This window comes from Myxine glutinosa, chromosome 5 (genome assembly GCF_964187855.1).
Source record: "Myxine glutinosa chromosome 5, kmMyxGlut1.1, whole genome shotgun sequence".
NCBI lineage: Eukaryota > Metazoa > Chordata > Myxini > Myxiniformes > Myxinidae > Myxine > Myxine glutinosa.
In genome coordinates this window covers 141,063,486-141,083,139 of record NC_136265.1, presented here as the reverse complement: position 1 = coordinate 141,083,139, position 19,654 = coordinate 141,063,486, and the positions used below count along the sequence as shown (strand labels likewise).

The window sequence follows — 19,654 nt, the reverse complement described above, 5'->3', positions numbered from 1 at the left end:
CCCTCGGAGTTAGCTTCATCGCGGGAGATTCCAATGATTCTGAAAGCTTTGGTTTCAACGGCGTGAAGACGAGCTAGGTGTGAGGCAGGAGCACCGGCCCAGAGGGGAGAACAGTATTCCATTGAGATGTGGATGAAAGCCTTGTATGTGGTGAGGAGCTCAGGTGTGCCCAGAAAGGACTTTGCACGATGGAGGATGCCCAGTCTGCGACTGTCTTTGGAGGCCACATTGGAAATGTGGAAATTGAAATTTAACATTGAAATTGAAAATTCAACTTGAAAGTGAAACATTTTTGAAATTGAAATCAAAAATGAAATTTAACAGCAAATTCAGCACCACTTAATTTCGCAGTTAGTTCTGTGGATTGCGCCACATCTCCACAAATGGCTGTGCAAGGCATGCGATGTCACCACATGTATCTCACAGTCAATCACGGGCCCAGGAACAGATAGGTGACGATAACATTGTGGGCCCATGCATGGCCATGGACTGTATCATAGCTCCTGGCTGATCAGCAATTGTTCAGTAAGTGTACCTATCGAGTTACTGTCAGTCCAAAACGTGCTGCCCAGTTCAAAAAGTTTTCCGATATTGCTAAGCTTACATTTTGATTGCATTTGCTTGTCCGTGCATTGGCCAAATCGCCACGAAGCCTTTTAAACATTCCACCCATGATAGGGGTAGACCATATGGAGGTGGGAGGGAGTGGAAGTATAACTTGAGGAACGCTGTGTGTGAGGAATCTCACTGCAGATCCTTGGAGAATAGAAGAGTTGGAAAGTCGATGTTCTTGCACAGCAAGTCTTCCGACAGAGTTACGACCTCCTACGTGGACTCCCGTGTTCAGGTGACTGAAATATTGTAATGGAGCTGCGCAACAGATGGACTGAAAACTTCTGAGTTTGACAACTTTTTCTGAAAACTTCTGAGTTTGACAACTTTTTCTGAAAACTTCTGACGACGTGGGTTGTACGTTCTATCAGCTTTTTATGGATGATGCTGGAACTCATGCACCACATGATGCCACCAATTCGTTGAAATTTAGACCAAAATACAAAGGCCGAGCTGACATAGGAAGCTTGTGGATGAGAAGAATAAACTGAAAATTGTATTGGAACCCACCCCGAACACACACTTCTTCCCTATTTTTTTCCGGATGAGTTCATGCAGTACTGCTTCATTGCTCTCACTTATCTTCTATTCCTATTTTAACCACTCTTGGAAAGTTGTCAATTTGTCACAGGACCTAGAGATCCACCCAATAAGCTTCTGACTGATGAGTCCACAGTTCTTAGCACAATATCCTGACCATAGATACCGCATAGGGAAGCCACGAGAAGTATTTGGGGAATTTGGCAAACACGAGGGAATGATGTGTCTGCCATGGATCACGCGTGGCTGGCTTTATCACACCCAGCTGCAGCGGCGACCTCAGCCCTGATACTCACAGTTTACTCATATCCAAACCCACCTCCCCCACAACCCACCCCTCCCAACGAGAAGGGAAGCGTGACGAACGTGCTGCTCCGGCTTCAAACCCCGAGGCCTACACAAAATGAAACCACGTGGTCACCACGTGGAGAAGAACCAAGATCCCTTTAGCCAATCGGACGTTTCCCCCTTTTGGTTTTATGCATCTCGTACGTCAGATTTCAGCACCGCACTTGGGAGATGCTCCTCTTGACCACCAACAATGGGCCAGTCAAACAATTGGTGATATTGACTTGTCAAACATCATAAAGAGTACCGGTTGGTTAGCTGCACCATGTCCTCCTGCAGTATGGGCAAATGATAAAATGGATGGCTCAGAGAATATAAAGACACTTCGTGGATGACTCAGAATCGAGATGTTGTGTAACACAATTTCAATAAACCAAGCAAAGCTTCATTCTTGTGCTTGACAAGAGCGTAAGCTTGAGTTCAGGGATGCCAAGCTCTCCCAAAACAACCCTAACTGAAAAACTTGTAAAGAGGTGGGCTTATGGAGTGATAACGGATCATGGTTTTGGATGGGGATGGTGGCAAACAGCTGTTTTGAAGACCTGGAGGGAATATTGAGATTGAAGAGTTGGTCCCCAGATGGGGAAGAAGAGTAACAAATGGAGGTGAGCAGAGATCCTGGATTTTGGGAGTTTCACCAGAAGGGGGCTGAGGATGGACCCTGCAGGTACTTGGGGGGCGAAAGACCAGAGAGGAGGCGGAGGAAGACAGACAGACCGCCGACCTGTCTGCGATGACGGTTAACCGTGAATACGGCTCAACGCGAGCGTGGGAAACGGCACACTCATTTCCCTCCATATTCCAAAACGTGAGGTCAAGGAACCGGAGATGCTCGGACATAAGGTTTGCAGTGACTCAGAGGAAGGGAGTTAAAATTTATATCCCAAGAATCGTGCAACAAATAGCCAATCTTGAACGTCACAAAGACTTTCACAATCATGGCACACTCAACCCCACCCACCACAAACTGCCCAAAAGAACCACGCAAACTCTCCTTCCTGGTCACATGGGTAGATTTGCACACGATCATTGCCCCTAGCTTACACAGTAACATTCTAATGGAAGCTTGTATCTTGCTAATAGGATATGGCCCTGGTTGGAAATTTGGACACGACTGTGATCGAGTGGGTATCTATTTATTACGTATGCACTGTGGAGATTAGGTGGGAGTTAAATTAGGAAAAGGAAGTGAAGAGGATGATAGGAGAGGGAAAAGGAGTGTTTGGGAAAATGTGGGAGGTTTGAGAAGAGAATGGAGATAAGGAATAAGGGTTTTTATCATGGAGAATTTGCGAGACGGAAGAGAAAGGGCAGAAGGGGTTGGGTGAGAGATTTGCCATATTTGCATACATAATAAATAAAACCCCTCATGGAAAACAGACAGACACACCAATTCATATAAGGTAGATACAATGAATTCATCAATATTTCATCTAAATTACAACTTGGAAGACTTCAAGAAACTAAATCTACAATTGTCTCCTTAAAGTACGACGTGGTACAATATCAGGCCGAGGTAATACGAGCTTCCGGCATGCTCGTGCTGCACCGAGACTTTCTAATGATTCCTGGAGGATATAGAAACTGAAGTACAGTCCAACTTCCTACTCCAGACGAAAGGGGACCTCACTCTGCGTTCAAACTTTTACCCAAGCTTGAGACCGACGTGCCAGGCCTCCAATGTAGTGTTTACACGCTTTGCTTGTGGTCAAGCCTGTGGCTTTCGGTCCCAGGAATGAAATGGGCGATGCAATCGCGCCTTCGTCTCAAAATGTCTGTCGCAACATTATTTAGAACTGCTGGGCCATCAGCTGAGCGCCGCCATCATTGCGGTTTCGACCCGTTAAGGTCAGGACCTCTCCGGCTGACCCAGTGTGTCTGCGGCAGCAAATGCTACGTGTACTCTCGGCCGGCGAGCGAGATGGGACACAGCAAGCGATGTCGTGAGCTGCGAAGATCCTATTTGGTACGATGGTACAAGAAGTCACGTGACCTGTAGGTTCAGCAGAGATCACCGATGAGGACGAGACCCTTGACGTGACGATCTGCAATCGAGGGCATCGACGTTTGAAAATTGGTGTCATTTCGCATCCTCGTTGTCGTCAAGTTTCACGCAGATCTTGGTGAACATTCTTGACGCCATTAGTGGGAATATGGAAAGCAACCGAATTGTTTGCAATGAAAACGTCAAATGACGCGAGTAGGAATGAGCCGCCATGCACATAGTGTATGGCTCGGATCGCCGAGTGACGGTCACCGAACCATAGGCCCCGCGGATTCCCTGCGAGAGCACAATTTCCATTGTTTAATTTGTTTTATTAACCATAGTTCTGATCGAACACCGTCACCTCGCACTTGGTATTAAAAAAAAAGTTGTGGCGATAAGTTGTTGCGGACGAGTGAAAAGTTGTGGGAGCGCATGTTTGGAAGCAGTGGGAGGTTTGAGGATCGTGATGAGCTAAGGTGGTACATAATGTACCCCCAGGATAAGGGTAAGCAACGTACCCCTTTGGTTAGGGTAAGCAACGGACCCCCAGGGTAAGGGTAAGCAAAGGACTCCCAGGGTAAAGGTAAGCAAAGGACTCCCAGGGTAAAGGTAAGCAAAGGACCCCCAGGGTAAGCATAAGCAAAGGACCCCCAGGGTAAGCGTAAGCAACGGACCCCCAGGGTAAGGGTAAGCAAATGACCCCCAGGGTAAGGGTAAGCAAAGGACCCCCAGGGTAAGGGTAAGCAAAGGACCCCCAGGGTAAGGGTAAGCAAAGGACCCCCAGGGTAAGGGTAAGCAAAGGACCCCCAGGGTAAGGGTAAGCAAAGGACCCCCAGGGTAAGGGTAAGCAAAGGACCCCCAGGGTAAGGGTAAGCAAAGAACCCCCAGGGTAAGGGTAAGCAAAGGACCCCCAGGGTAAGGGTAAGCAAAGGACCCCAGGGTAAGGGTAAGCAAAGGACCCCCATGGCTTACCAAGGGTAAGCAAAGGACCCCCCAGTGTAAGGGTAAGCAAAGGACCCCCAGTGTAAGGGTAAGCAAAGGACCCCCAGTGTAAGGGTAAGCAAAGGACCCCCAGTGTAAGGGTAAGCAAAGGACCCCCAGTGTAAGGGTAAGCAAAGGACCCCCGAACAGCTCTAAGTAACGGACCCCAAGCAAGGGTACGTATGGGTCCCCTGATAAGGATCTGTTATTGATCCCCAGACAACAGTACGTTTGAACCTGGCTAAGGGTATGTAAGGGACCCCAGACGCAACCCCAACATAAGGGGCCATAAAGTGCACGACGCCGGGGAGTCGTTCAGTACTCACGTTTAAGATGGACAAAGCGGAACCTTGTATCGCACTCTCAGATAACAGACCTAAGGGCCGTTCAAAAAGACTCGTCCTCGTCCCTCTCCGAGCCCGAGAAAAGCGCGGGATTTGCGGAAAAGCCAACGCCCCGCACCGACCCCTTTCGTCCCTCCTCCCCCCCCTCGGCCTTGTCGAAACCCCTTTAAAACGCCCCAAGCAGCCCTTCCTGCGCTGCCGGACAAACGAGGAGCCGTTTTCTCGGTATAAATCACCGAGGTGGACCCAACACACCATTTACGTCTTTACAACAACAACACCATTCTGTCGGAACAGTAAAGCGCCCAAAAGTTTACGATGGATTAAAAACTTTTTCATTGAAACTTTTGTGTTTCTTTAAAATATCCCCGTTTGAGCCACGATTTAACATCACGTTCCCCAGTCTACCTTTCAGGGGTTACCTGCAGCCCTGCACGCACAATGGGGCCCATTCATCTCAAGGAGCGAGGCGAGCCCGAAGACCTGCAAGGACCGTTGTGCGAGAGGTCGCTGGCATCGTGCCCGGTGCACACCGCAGGTGGGGTTAATGATGCCCGCGGTGTTTGGAGTAATTAGCACGCTTCGGGTAAACCAAACGCAGACATCACACTCGATCGATTTCAAAAAAGATGTTCCGAAGACCTGCGAGCACCATTTAACCGTGCGTCCCCCAGCTGCGTACGTAATAAATCGACGGTGCCTTTGGTGGAACGTTGTCACGTGGTTCGGAAGAAAGCAAACGGCCATTTAAATCCATTTGAAGATGCTCCTCCTGATAAAATGCCTTTAAGGTAATGGGAGGAACCCATCCATTTAAGTATTCCGACTCGAGGGAGAGTTCATACTCGGGTTAATATCACGAACTCGGTATATTTAAACACAATCTACAGTTAAATCATGCACGTATCGGGATCAGTGAGTAATGGCGTTCCTCAGGGGATCATTGGTATCCATTATTTACATCAACGATTTGGAGAGTGGGGTTAAGAGTCAGTTTTCTAAATTTGCTGATGACACAAAGCTTGGAGGTAAGGTAGTCAGTAGAGAGGGTTGTTGGTGGTGTGGCTGCTGGTTGCATCATTTATCTGGAAGCGCAGTTGTGCTGCTGATGTCCCTATGCTGCTCGTATAAGAGCTACCATTAATCACAAAAAAACATAAACTGACGCAAAAAACATATAATGAAGGGAGTGGGAGACAAGATGGGGCGAGAGACGGAAGCACAAAAGTGCAACAGTAGAGAACAGGGACATCGGGAGATCTGTGGGAGGGAGAGGGCTTGGGGGGAGGAGGTGTGGGAAGAGGGGTGGGAGAGGTATAAAACACATGGACACTGCTAGGACTTCCAGGAAAGAAGTTGGAATTTCAAAAAAGGGGATCTGGGGTGAATTAACGCGGGTAGACAAGATCAAGGTTTTGGATGGGAGAAGATGAGAGATGGTGGTGAACAGCTGTTTTAAAGACCTGGAAGGAGGAGTGGGATTGAAGAGAGTGAGGGAGTTTGTTCCAGAGGCGGGATGGTTTGGATGCCTAAAAAGAGGCATGAAAGTTTTTTTTGTTTTTTTTTGTATACAGGATTGAGGCTCTTGAAAGAGCTAACATTTATCACACAAAAAAAATCAAACAGACACATAAAACATATAATAAGGGTAGCGGTAGACAAGATGGGGAGAGAAGGGGAAGCACAAACAACATTTGAGAGCAGGGACATCGACTAAAGGTGAATAGTCTTGATTTTGGCAGTTTAACCATAAGAGGGTTTCTGGCAGATCTTGTGCGACCTGTAGGAATATTTGGGGGACAGAACCCAGAGAAAGCTGGGGGAGTAAGGTGAGATAGGAGTCAGTAGAAGACAGAAAGACCACCTACCTGCCTGCAGTGAGTGAGTGAGTGAAAGGCCCTTGGAGTTAGCTTCATCACGGGAGATTCTAATGATTCTGAAAGCTTTGGTTTCAACAGCGTGAAGACGAGCTAGGTGTCCACCAACGGCCAGCAGAAAGATGGAGAGGAGTGGCGACCCTCGTCTATACCACACACTTACCCGTGTGTACCTGCTATAGAAAGGCAATGTCATCATTGCCCAAGGAGACTCGACATTATCATCATGAAATAAGCTCAGGTGGCATCAAAATGTCCAAACTTTGGAGAGGGGTGAATACTTTTGCAGGCCACTGTACTTGAAGATCTATACACCGACATGCTGTATACATATTGTTACGTGTTACCTCCCCAAACTCCGGTTACGGTGCCCCTCGGAGTCTTGAGAGGGAACGCGGCAGAAAGATCCGATATTTTGAGTGTTCTAAACCATGGTAAAACCACACGAATGCAATTGTGTAGAACAAAATAAGTAATTGTGTTAAGAACTCTCACATACACAATAATAACACTCTTAACGAAAGTACCATGAAAATATCACTTGCATCACATAAACAATACACATGATGTTACAATCATTCCACCATACTCTCAAATCGATAATCTCACGATATGCCAAACGTGAGTGGAATGTAACAATCTCAAAGTCCGTGCACGAATCCCCACGCTGGGTGACGGTTGAAGTCGTGCAGAACGGCAAGAACAATAGGCAGGTAGCAGCGCAGCTGCGGACAAGGAGTTACGAGGTGAGAGGTCAGGCAGATGGCGGCGTGGGGTAACGACCCCCTAAAACCTGAGAGCAATCCACGCCTCACGTCCACCAACGATTAAGCCGATATGGGAACCAACGGCGATCCACACGATGATGTTGATATGGGAATCCCAATGACAAAAAAAAGATTCACCAGGTGGACGGCCTCCTCAAGGAAAAATGGCGGATCGGCCTGCAATGAAGGCTCTTGCTTTCTCGCCAACAATAGTTCACGCTTGGTCGCAAAACCTGAGACGCAGGTTTAATTGCAATCGCAATATGGGACGATGTCACAGGCAATCCCTTTCACGGGAAGCCTCAATTCATTCGCAACCAATATCAAGGAAGTCCGCTCGCAGCCTCGATGCAACTCACAGCTGTCTCTTTCCCCTGCCCGATTTCTTCCTCTTCCAGTTTCTTTTCCGCGTTTTTCTTTTTCCTCCACAAACATTTATTTTTACCTTTCACTGAAGTCATCTCCATCTCACACAGAAATCTTAACAACAATATTACCTGAAACTAAAAATCCTACAAGTATATAATAACAACAAAGGCGGAAGTGACGAATCCGTAACAATATGGAACTAAAAATCCTACAAGTATATAATAACAACAAATGCGGAAGTGACGAATCCGGAACATATTGTTGCGGATCTCTCGAGCCCGTCAACGTACAGAGGGGGGTTAAACCCTTTTCCCCGTTCGAGCTTTGAGTCCACGAGGCCGAGTCGCCACTCCCGTAGCGAGCGTGCGGAAGGGTATCTGGTCGAGTCCCTACGTACCTTCGATACACACGCTGCCACGAGAATGGGGACGGGACCTCACACGGGTCACGCTAATCGGATACGCCGAGCGGTTCGCGTGTCATGTGACCCATGCCGTTAACTCCTATTGAACCCGATTTGAGTGGTTTTATTTGAGCGGATGCTAGGCCAATGGTGTGAAATGACGTGCACGGTCAAATGGAAGGAAGAACACAGGTTTATTTACAATTATACAGTGATCAGGGTAAAGAGAAGAGACACAGAGCAGATACTTTGTCAATCTTACTTAATCCCCAGACAAGGGCCCACTCACTCACGCAGGGAAAAGGAGGAAGGACAAGTTCGCGCTCCAAACGCGCCTTGGCGCCGTTCGCTCCGGACAGCTCGCCGGGCGTGGCCCTCGGATGTTCGCGGCACGTGTGCATGGAGCTCGTTGGCATCTGTGGCCCCGGGATGGATCGTCTTCGCAAGCGTGATTAACAGCCGCAGAGCGCAGGGCCCAGGGAGAGTTCATGCACAGAGAGAGAGCTATAACAAGCAACCGACTGACTTCACTCACGCGAGGTCACTCCTCTCTCAGCTCTGGATGACTCGTAGACTGGCTCTCTGGGGCACTCTCACTCTCTGGGTCTATTCACTCTTCGACTCACTGGGGCACTCTCTCTCTCTCGGTCACTCTCACTCGTGACCAAAACCGCAACAATATTGTTATGGATTCGTCACTTCCGCCTTTGTTGTTATTACATACTTGTAGGATTTTTAGTTTCAGGTAATATTGTTGTTAAGATTTATGTGTGAAGTGGCCTCGCCACTCTATGCAGACCTGGACAAAATCACAGACTGGTCAAACAAGTGGAACATGTCTTTCAATCCTGACAAATCTCACACTCTTACTATGTCTCTCCGAAAAGACCGACTGGAAAACCCTCCCATCTACTTTCTGAACAATCCTCTCCAAGAAGTTCTGTCGCTCAAGCTTTTGGGTCTCACTATCTGCCATGATCTTTCTTGGGAAAACCACATTTCCAAGCTGGCCTCCAAAGCCAGTCACTGACTGGGCATCCTCCGTCGTGCGAAGTCCTTCCTTGGCACACCTGAGCTCCTCACCACATACAAGACTTTCATCCGCAGCTGAATGGAATACTGTTCCCCCCTCTGGGCCGGTGCTCCTGCCCATATCACAATACAGTACAGTGATCGGGATACATAACGGACCAAAATTGAACACGTCACCCGCTTACTGCAGGACGACATTCATTCGGTCTTGCCACCGTAAGAAGGTACCTCCACCACAAACTGAGAAACTGATCAAAACAGTATAACTACCGTACATCATATTATTACCGACAAAATTAATGTGGTCTGTGAAATCCCCTGTCGTGACTGATTTTTTTTTTTTGTATCCAAGATCTGCTAATTATGTGGGCCAGACATCCAAGCGACTCGCAACAAGGTTGATGCAGCACTGGCAAGCAGTAGCACGCAGCGCAAAGCTTTCACGGATAGCAGCACATTGTCGTAAAGAACAACAAAACTTCGGCTGGGAAAACACGGTCGTCGAAGCCTCGGCACCCAGCGGTGCAAGTCGGGAAATCCTCGAAGCATGGCTAATAACTGTCCTAACCTAACCCTAATAACCCTTCCTCTCGAGGATTATGTATCAAGGATAGAGATTATGTCCCACACCACGATACCCAGGACCGGGGCAAGCATGAAAACACCGGAAACAGAATCAATGACCCAGAAACCCAAACCGGAGGCAGATCCACCCTCCGATCCCACTATCGTTATGAAATTTATCCCAAACCTCATACTGATTGGTTCCCCCGAAGCCCAATCATAACGTGTAGCCGTTCCTTTCGCACGTAATAAGTACAGCTGATTTAATCACAGCTGCACATTCCATGTTGTCTGTTACCTCTGAGGACGAAAGATAGCGTTCTTCTCAAACGTCAGGATTAAAAAAAGGAATATTATTCTTCACGGTTCAGTGTGTGTTTACTTTCGTAGAATTTTTCTCCTCAGCTGCCAATTTTTAGTCATACGTATACACCAGGAAAGGAACCCGGCATTGTCGATTACATGGAGTCGCTTCATGATGCGAATATGAAGAGGGGAGGGGAGGGGGGGGGTGAGGGGTGAGAGAGGCAGGGAGGGGGAAGCAGAGGAAAGTGAGAAGGACGGAAAGGGGTAGGAGAGAGAGAGAGGGGGGGTAGGAGGTAAATGGAAAGGGAGTGGGAGTAAGAAAGGGGGGTGTGGGAGTGAGGAAACCCTTGTCACATGTCACTATACTGTACACTCTGGGAGGGAGGGGTGGTGCGAAGAGGAGGAGAGAGGGAGGGAGACGGGAGATGAAGGGTGAGGGAAAGTGTAAGGAGGGGAGAGAGGGAGAGGTGATGGGGAGAAGGAGGGGGGGGGGGAGGGCTGGGAGGGGAGAGGAAGAGGAGGAAGGGCAGAGGTAAGGGAGAAAGTAGGGGGAGGGGAGAAGGTAGGGGGAGGGAAAATGGGTGGGAGAGAAAAAGGGGAAGGGAGAGACAGGAATGAGAGGTGAGGTGAGAGGTGAGGGAGAAATGAGAGAGATGTGAGGGAGAAAGGAGGGGAAGAGTTAAGCCTCACCACATGTCGCTATACTGTACACTCCAGGAGGGAGGGGTTGTGTGAGGAAGAAGTGAGGGCAAGGGAAAGACAGAGGGGGGAGGAAGAGGAAGGGAGGATTGGGAAGGAAGAGGGAGGAGGGGTGGGAGAGCAAGGGGTGAGGAGTGAGAGAGGCAGGGAGGGGGAAGCAGAGGAAAGTGAGAAGGACGGAAAGGGGAACAGTGATGTAGGGATAGAGGGGAGGTAAAAAATCCGGCAGATGTGACGCATAGTTTAACGTGCATCTGAGGGACGACACACACATTGATGAATAGCCCTACCTGTGAAACACCAGGATGACAGTTTATAGCTGGATCAGGATTCAAACCCAGGCTAGATGGCTTAGAGCGAGTGTCCATACCTCTCGGACGTTGTGCTTGTCCCACTGCTTTAATCCTATAATTTATTTTGCCTTCTAATTCCTGGGTTGTCCCCATGGAGAGGCGAGCCACCTTATCACCATGGAGGCCAAGTGGCTTAAGCACTCGGTTTTTTTTGTTTTGTTTTTACATGTATTTATTTTATTGGTATACAGTATTAATATAACTTGCACGGTTGCTTAGTTTGGTCGGACGGCCAGCTGTTGGAAGAGTCTGGGTAGTTTCATATTGTTTCCATTTCCTAATGATGGAGCTCACTGTGCTCTTGGGAACTTTCAACACTCTAGAAATTGTTTTATCCCCTTCCCCAGATCTATGCCTCCTCACAATTCCATCTCGGAGTTCTACATGCACACAGTTCCTTGGAATTCATGGTAGAGTGTCTGCTCTAAAATGCACTGTCAACTGTGGGACATTAAATAGAAAGGTGTGTTTTTTCCTAATTAATATAACTATATTAATATAATGAAAGCAGATTGCACAAAAAGGGGGCAAATAAAAGACATTTTAGCAAGCGAGGCACCGCCAGACACCAAAGCAGGCATGTGGGGCGTGAGATGGAGGAAGAAGAGAATTATCAGAATCTGAGTGTTCACTCGGAGATTATTCATCTGTGTGATCACTCTTAGAGAGTCATGGGACTCACAGATAATGATTATGGTGGGTATTCATGAGATAACCCTACTTTTCACATGTCTAACTGGAAACTATGCCACAGAACAAACAAACCCTTGTGAAATAAATAATGATATCAAATGACTTTGGTTGAGAAAAAACTGGCTTACAGTGCCTGTGAAGGGTAAAAACATCTCTAGAATGCAGTGCATGCTGTGAGACCATGGTCAGCAGGAATCGAGCCCACAGGCAGAGAGCTGTGGGGGGATCATGTGAGCAAATATGAATCTTGTAGCCCTATCCCACACATCACGTATACAGTGCCTTCAGAAAGTATTGTTACGTTTGTGGGGGTAGGTGATGGAATACCAAAGTAAAGATAGGATCATATAGGTATAGCATGGACCGTGGACGAGTAGGAGACATCTCGATATATTTCAGTAGGGAAACTGGAGCTTAAGTTGTTTACTTGTCTTCACACAGGGGGTGAAGCTGTGTTAAGTAGATATGGGTTAAGGTTAGCTTTCCCCCAGTATGTGATTGCCTCCTGTGGTTTTTCCCCTTCGTTTTTACATTTACAAGGCCAGCCATGCAACCACCTCCAGCCATGCAACCAACAATAACCGACATAACTCCCGACAGAACACAGAACATTCCCGATCGGGCTAAACCCCACCTCCATGAGGAGGTCATAACCGGCAGGCTACGCCCCTGAGCATCGTCATTGGTCGAGGAGACATGGGGTGATTTGACAGAGCTCGGCCATTGGTCAGTGTGACGTCGGGGCAAGGAGCTTCGACAAGGAGGGAGGAAGAAGATCACATTCTTGGCTCTCACTCAATAGTGCTCTTGTTGTATGATCGAGGAGGAATGCGTCGGCATTTCGTGTGTGTGGATCTGGTGCTGAGAGAGAGCGGTGTCATTTTCGATCGTGAGGAAGGGGTATTGGTGGCGTTTCGTGGGGCTCTGGATGTTTTGGATGGAGTGGAGAGCGAAAGAGGACCGCCTGTATGAATTACCTCACGTTCGTGGCACCGCGGAGAGCGACTTCGCGCCATTGTTGAAGCGTCTCCCGCGCGAGCGGCTTCGGGCCACCTTGTACTGCAGACCTCACCACGAGAACCGTTTTGAGGCCACGGATATGTGCCGGCACAAAAAGGAACATTTGTTTTTTATTATCTTTCCCCTTGTCTGTTTTTGTGTCTGACTGGAGGATCCTCAAAGTAGGAATTTAAATTAGTTTTTACCTCACCTCTCATTTTCACATCTTTGATTTCTATTTTCATTAAAGCATTTATTGATGCATTTTATTGGTCGTGTAGTTTTTTTTTTTTTGTTTTTTTTTGTATACTGAATCGAGGCTCGTGAAAGAGCTAAAACCATGAGGTGGGGTGGGGTTGTTAATGCAATCCAGGAGGGCATCAGTGGAATGTTTCCTTCCATCAAATTCACCTGTGAGGAAGAACAGGATGGGTTGCTTCCATTTTTGGACGTCTTGGTGAGGAGGAACCTCAATGGAAGCTTAAGTACCGCAGTGTATAGGCTTCGGGCCACCTTGTACTGCAGACCTCACCACGAGAACCGTTTTGAGGCCACGGATATGTGCCGGCACAAAAAGGAACATTTGTTTTTTATTATCTTTCCCCTTGTCTGTTTTTGTGTCTGACTGGAGGATCCTCAAAGTAGGAATTTAAATTAGTTTTTACCTCACCTCTCATTTTCACATCTTTGATTTCTATTTTCATTAAAGCATTTATTGATGCATTTTATTGGTCGTGTAGTTTTTTTTTTAAAGAGCTAAAAAGAGTGTCTGTTCATTGTGGGTTTTGGATTAAACCCGTGTGCTTTCATCCAGGTAAGCACTCCGTTTCCTTCATTCCTGCGTGCCAAAAAGAACCGCCAAGATTTCGGGAGTTCGCCTCAGGAGTAAAAACAATCAGTCATTCGTCACCCAGTGATATTAATCACTGGGCGACACGACAGTATTCACACCCCTTGACTTTTTCACATTTTGTTGTGTTACAGTGTGAATTTAAAATGGATTAAATTGAGATTCCTTTTTGTCATTGATCTACAGTACCGAAAGAAAGTCTACACCCCCCTTTCAAAATTTTCACCTTTTGTTGCCTTATAGCCTGGTATTAAAATGCATTAAATCAGACTTTTTACCTCTGCCACCAAAGGTGGATCGAGGTTATGTTTTCACCCCTGTCTGTCTGTTTGTCCGTTTGTCTGTCTGTCTGTTTGTGAGCAAGATATCTCAAAAAGTTGTGGACGGATTCGGACAAAATTTGGCAGAGATGTGGTATGTGTGACACGGGCGAAATGAATAGATTTTGGTGAAGATCCGGATTCGGATCCAGCTAATATAATTTTTAAAGTGATTCTTCACCATTGAGTGATATGGCCAACCAGGCGGAGGAAGGTATGCTTTCTAATGAGTGCCGTTCAAGTTCCACCTTTATTTACACATTGTAACCCTCAACTTTCAAGTGAAAAACAAATTCTACAAATTTCAGAAAATTAATGAAAAATACAAAACTAGAATATCTTGGCTGGGTAAGTGTCCACCCCCCTGAGTTAATACTTGGTGGAAGCACTTTTGACAGCAATTACAGCTCTGAGTCTGTTGGGATAGGTCTCTACCAAATTTGCACACCTTGATTGGGCAATATTTGCCAATTCTTTGGGACAAAACTGAGCAAGCTCAGTCAAGTTGCATGGGGAATGTTGATGGACAGCAACCTTGAAGTTATGCCACAGATTTCTGATTGGATTAAGGTCGGGGGCTCTGACTGGACCACTCAAGGACATTTATCTTTTTTTTCCATTGTCCCTTCTATCCCGACAAGCTTGCGAGTCCCTGCTGATGAAAAGCAGCCCCATAACATGATGCTGCCACCACAATGCCTCACAGTAGAGATGGTGTTCTTTGGGTGATGTGCTGTGTTGGGTTTTCGCCAAACATAACGTTTTGCATCTAGGCCAAAAAGTTCCATCTTGGTTTCGTTCGACCACAAAACTTTTGGCCACGTGTCTTCAGAATCTCTGGGGTGTATTTTTTTTGCATACTTCAAATGGGATTCAAGGTGGACTTTTTTGAGTAACTGCTTCTTTCTTGCCACCCTGCCACACACGCCAGACTTGTAGAGTGCTTTGGATATTGTTGTCACATGCACACAGTGACCAGTCTTTGCCATAAAGGCCTGTAGCTCTTTCAAAGTTGCCATTGGCCTCTTAGATCTGTATCCTTCCTTGGTCATCCAGTTTGGAGAGACGGCCTGATCTAGGCAGGGTCTTGTTTATTTTTATTTTTTGTATAAAAGATTGAGGCTCATGTAAGAGGTAGCACATTGAACACACATTAGCACATGAAACACAAAAAACATTAAACGGACACATAAAACAATAAAGGGAGGGGGAGACAAGATGGGGAGAGAGAGGGAAGCACACAAGCACAACAGTAGAGAACAGGGACATCGGGAGATCTGTGGAAGAGAGAGGGCATGGGGGGAGGGGCATGTGGGTGGGAGGGGGAGGGAAGGGGTACATGGTATAAAACAAATTGCATGAGAGAGAGCAAGAAATTGACACTACTAGGAATTTAAGGAATGAAGTCGGAGATTGAAAGAGGTGGAGATTGAAAGAGGTGGGTGTATTAACGGGGGTATAAAAGATCAAGGTTTTAACTTTGGTGGTTCCATATGCCTACGACTTCTTAACGATTGTCTTGACTGCTCCAAAGGGATAACCAAGGCCTTTGAAATATTTTTATACCCATCCCCTGATCTGCGCCTTTCCACAACTTTATCCCAGAGGTGTTTTGAAAGCTCATTGGTGCTCATGGTTGAGTCTTTGCTGTGAAATGCACTACTTCAGGGTAGGGATGGTGTTAGATGGGTGATGGGATGTGCTTTGCATTCCAGCCAAAGAGTTCAATTATCATCTCATCAGACCACAGAATATTTAGCCTCATGCTGTCAGTCTTTCACCTGCCTTTGTGCAATCTGGCAACTCTCCCATAAAGCCTAGATTTGTGAAGTGCTGCAGAGACTGTTGTCCTTCTGGCAGGTTCTCCCATCTCAGGCAATGAACTGTGTAGTTCTGTCAGATGAGTGGTCATTGGGTTCTTGGTTATCTACCTGACCAAGGTCTTGCAGTATTAATATAACTTGCCCGGTTGCTCAGTTTGGTCAGATGGCTAGCTCTAGAAAGAGTCTGGGTAGTTCCACATTCTTTCCATTTTCTAATGATGGAGTTCACTGTGCTCTTGGGAACTTTCAACACTAGAGATTGTTTTATACCTTTTCCCAGATCTATGCCTCCTCACAATTCTATCTCGGAGTTCAACGGACAGTTCCTTGGACTTCATGGTAGAGTTTCTACTCTGACATGCACTGTCAACTGTGGGACCTTGTATAGAAAGGTGTGTTTCTTTCTAAATCATGTCCCATCAATTGAATTGGCCACAGGTGGACTCCAATCAAGTTGTAGAGACATCTCAAGGATGATCAAAGGAAATTGGATACACCTGTGCTCAATTTGGAGTGTAATAGCAAAGGGGTTGAGTAATTATCGACTCAAGATATTTCGGCTTTTCATTTTTTATTATTTTGCAAAAATTTCGATTTACAAAATTCCTCTTTGACATTATGGTGTATTATGTGTCGATCAATGACAAAAATCTCCATTTGATTCATTTTAAATTCAGGCTGTAACAACAACAAAATGAGAGAAAAGTCAAGGGGTTTGAATACTTTCTTAAGGCACTGTATATGTTGCCCAGCTCAAAGCAACTCTCTGAGGAACCTTATCACTCATCCATCTCTCATTGTCAAAAAGAAGAAAAAAAAACTTTGCCTGTCCAGTCTATCCCATGTGCCGGATCATCGTATGGAGTTTAATCAACAGGTCTATGGCCAAAAAATCTAATTACACAAATAAAACAAAGCTTGCAAATACATCACATGCAGGGCATAGACAAAATGTAAACATCAGTGAAATGATCTCCACCACCGAAGGTGGATCGAGTTTATGTTTACACTCCTGTCTGTCTGTCTGTCTGTCTGTCCGTTTCTGAACAAGATATCAAAAAGTTGTGGACGGATTTGACGAAATTTGATGGAGATGTTGATCATGCGACACAGACGAAATGATTCGATATTGGTGAATATCTGCATTTGGATCCGATAATTTCTTGAGCGATTCTTCACCATTGAGAGATAGGGCCAAAAACGATACATAGCATGATATCTCAAAAAGTTGTGGACGGTTTCGGAAGAAACTTTACGGATAGATCTGGTGTGTGACATGGAAGAATCGATTCGGTTTTGGTGAAGATTTGAATCCGGATCCGGCCTTTGGGTGGGATACAAAACATAAACTGTTGAGCCTGGCGGAGGTATGCTCTCTACCGAGTGCCGTTCTAGTCATACATGGATTAGATAGACATTACAGAAGAGGACAAACATGATATGTGGGATTTGAAGCCCATTGATGAATGCATTTCATTTCATAGATAGATGGACTCGCTTATGTGAGGCTATACAGGCCTACTGATCACTTCGAAGAAAATCACTACATCACGTTGGGAAGTTATCCAGCTCTCAGCAAAAGGATTGTCTTTAGTATGATGAGATCGAATGCATTTTATCCCCTTTACATCTGACAACTAAGCAGGTAAGCTCACAAAGACCAGGCAGGATAATTGTACAAAGTGCAGCACTCAGAGTGTACTGTTAATAGCTGTTTTACTCTTACTCTGGCAAGGAAAATTGTTGTTTTGAAAGGGCCTTGTGAAAAAAAAGGCAGGAAAAGTGAATCGATGAATGAAAGGATCGGTTTGAACATTTTCCGCAAATCGCTTTCGGATTCAGGATTCTTGAGTGCTTTGTGACAGAACGTGACAAGTGCGCCATAATGTCTTTATAGGATGGTACTGTGGGTTTTTGAAGGTCGTTGCCCTGAACGACATATTCAACTACAGTCTGACCCAAAGTGTCTGTTGGTGTTGGTGAATGCATATTGGACTGGGATTCGATTGCACATCTGACCCACTGGTTGCATCATTACAAAGGCAGAGTTGCGCTGTTGATACAGTACCCTCTGCACATTAGGGAAATAAGTTGGAATTTGGTCAGGGTTCTGGCACACAACGGCATACTCGCTGTGAAGGAGACAACGTTAGATCTTTAACTCTTAGATGCAGGCGTCAAAAATCCTACATAAATGCCTCGGAGGCATAAATTGGGCCTCGGAGACCCAACGGATGTATTCGTGTAAAGTTTTATTTATTTTTTTGTTTTAAAGATTTTTTTCTTTCATAGCCTTTTTCAATCCAAATTCGATGCTCATGGATGTGTATTTGCTCAGAAAATGTGAATCATTGATCCTATTAGTTGAAAGAATCCTATACAAGGAATTTTTTTTTTTTTTGCAAAAAAAATTTTTTTGTTCTTGGTTTTTCAACTTTTTTTCTCTAAAAAGTTGAGGCTCGTGGAGGAGTATTTGCTCTAAAAATATGATTCGCTAATCCTTTTATTTAGAATGCATATGTCCACAACTGTCAAAAATCCTATACCTATGCAGCCATCGGGCCTCGGAGGCCCCACGAATGTATTCGTATAAAGTTTTTAAATTTTCATTTTTTTGTCACTGAATTATTTGTATAGGAGCATATAATGAGGCTCATATCAAGAAAATAATGATATAACATAGTAGTACAACAACATTTATGCAGGGCCTCGAAGGCCCCAGGCCTGCATTCGTGTCGGATTTTCGGGTTATAAGTGAAGAATGAAGATTTTCCCATGAACCTGAATGAATTTTTTTTCATGTCACTGAATTTTGTGTAACAACATGAAAGTCGATGAAAATGAGGCTCATTCCAAAAAAAAATTGTACAACATCGTTTTTGCAACAAAAATAACCTTGTGGGCCTCTGAGGCCCAATCACTGCATCCAAGGGTTAAATGTCCACCAGCAGCAACTAATGCTGGTTAAGCAGAGCTGAACATCCCAACTCAAGATGCAACAACTGGCACACTCAAGATGGCATCTATGCTGTGCACAATGCAACAACTGGCACACTCAAGATGGCATCTACGTTGTGCACAATGCAACAACTGGCACACTCAAAACTCAAGAGCTATGGGCAAAAAATGTTGACAACAAAACTTTCCAGGAAGCTTTGGAAAACGTTCAAGAAAGGGTCACAAAAATTGTCATTGAAGTTAAACCTAAGTTATCCAGAAAGACAAAAAGCCTAGGATCCCTAAGGATCATCCCTGAGACACAGGAGATAATGAGCTGATATGCCACAGGTCTTCAAAATGACAAAACAATTCAACAAAATTCCAAAGCAGAATTTCACGAGGACATCAACTCAAAACTCGTCAAGAGTAACTGCAAGAAAGAGATCTGCAAGGAAATACCTGCAGCAAGCAGGATAAAATCGAACCTGAGAAAGTGCTGGAAGGATGATCCTTTGAAGTGACAAATTAATGCAAAGGACTGGAAAAACAGTTTTGAAGACTGAAGAATCCTAGACAGAAGAAGTGTGGTCCATAAAAGTCCTGGAAAACGTCATGAAGATCCGTACAGCTTCTCCAAAGCTTCTGTAAATGGGAGGATTTGCATGAAGAAGCGAAATCAATTTTTTTAAACCATAAGATTATCCTTTATTCTCACAGGCACTCTTCTTATTCTTCTCATTTGCAGCACATGGCTGCAGCTGCAGAGCATAATTTGCCTGGGAGCAAGAATTCAAGTTGATCAAGGTACTGACAATAAATAGCTCACCTACTCTTCACGAAGCTCACC

The 19,654-nt window shown here is 45.6% G+C and overlaps 1 protein-coding gene across 1 annotated transcript in view; it reads right to left on the bottom strand.

Annotated features, from left to right (window-relative positions):
- Positions 1–5,107, bottom strand: part of LOC137426973 (epithelial membrane protein 2) — a 44,769-nt gene extending 39,662 nt beyond the window's left edge. The window contains exon 1 of the mRNA XM_068116045.2: positions 4,795–5,107. The gene's annotated coding sequence lies outside the window, so the exon portion shown is untranslated. The remainder of the gene's footprint in view (positions 1–4,794) is intronic.
- Positions 5,108–19,654: the final 14,547 nt, after the last annotated feature.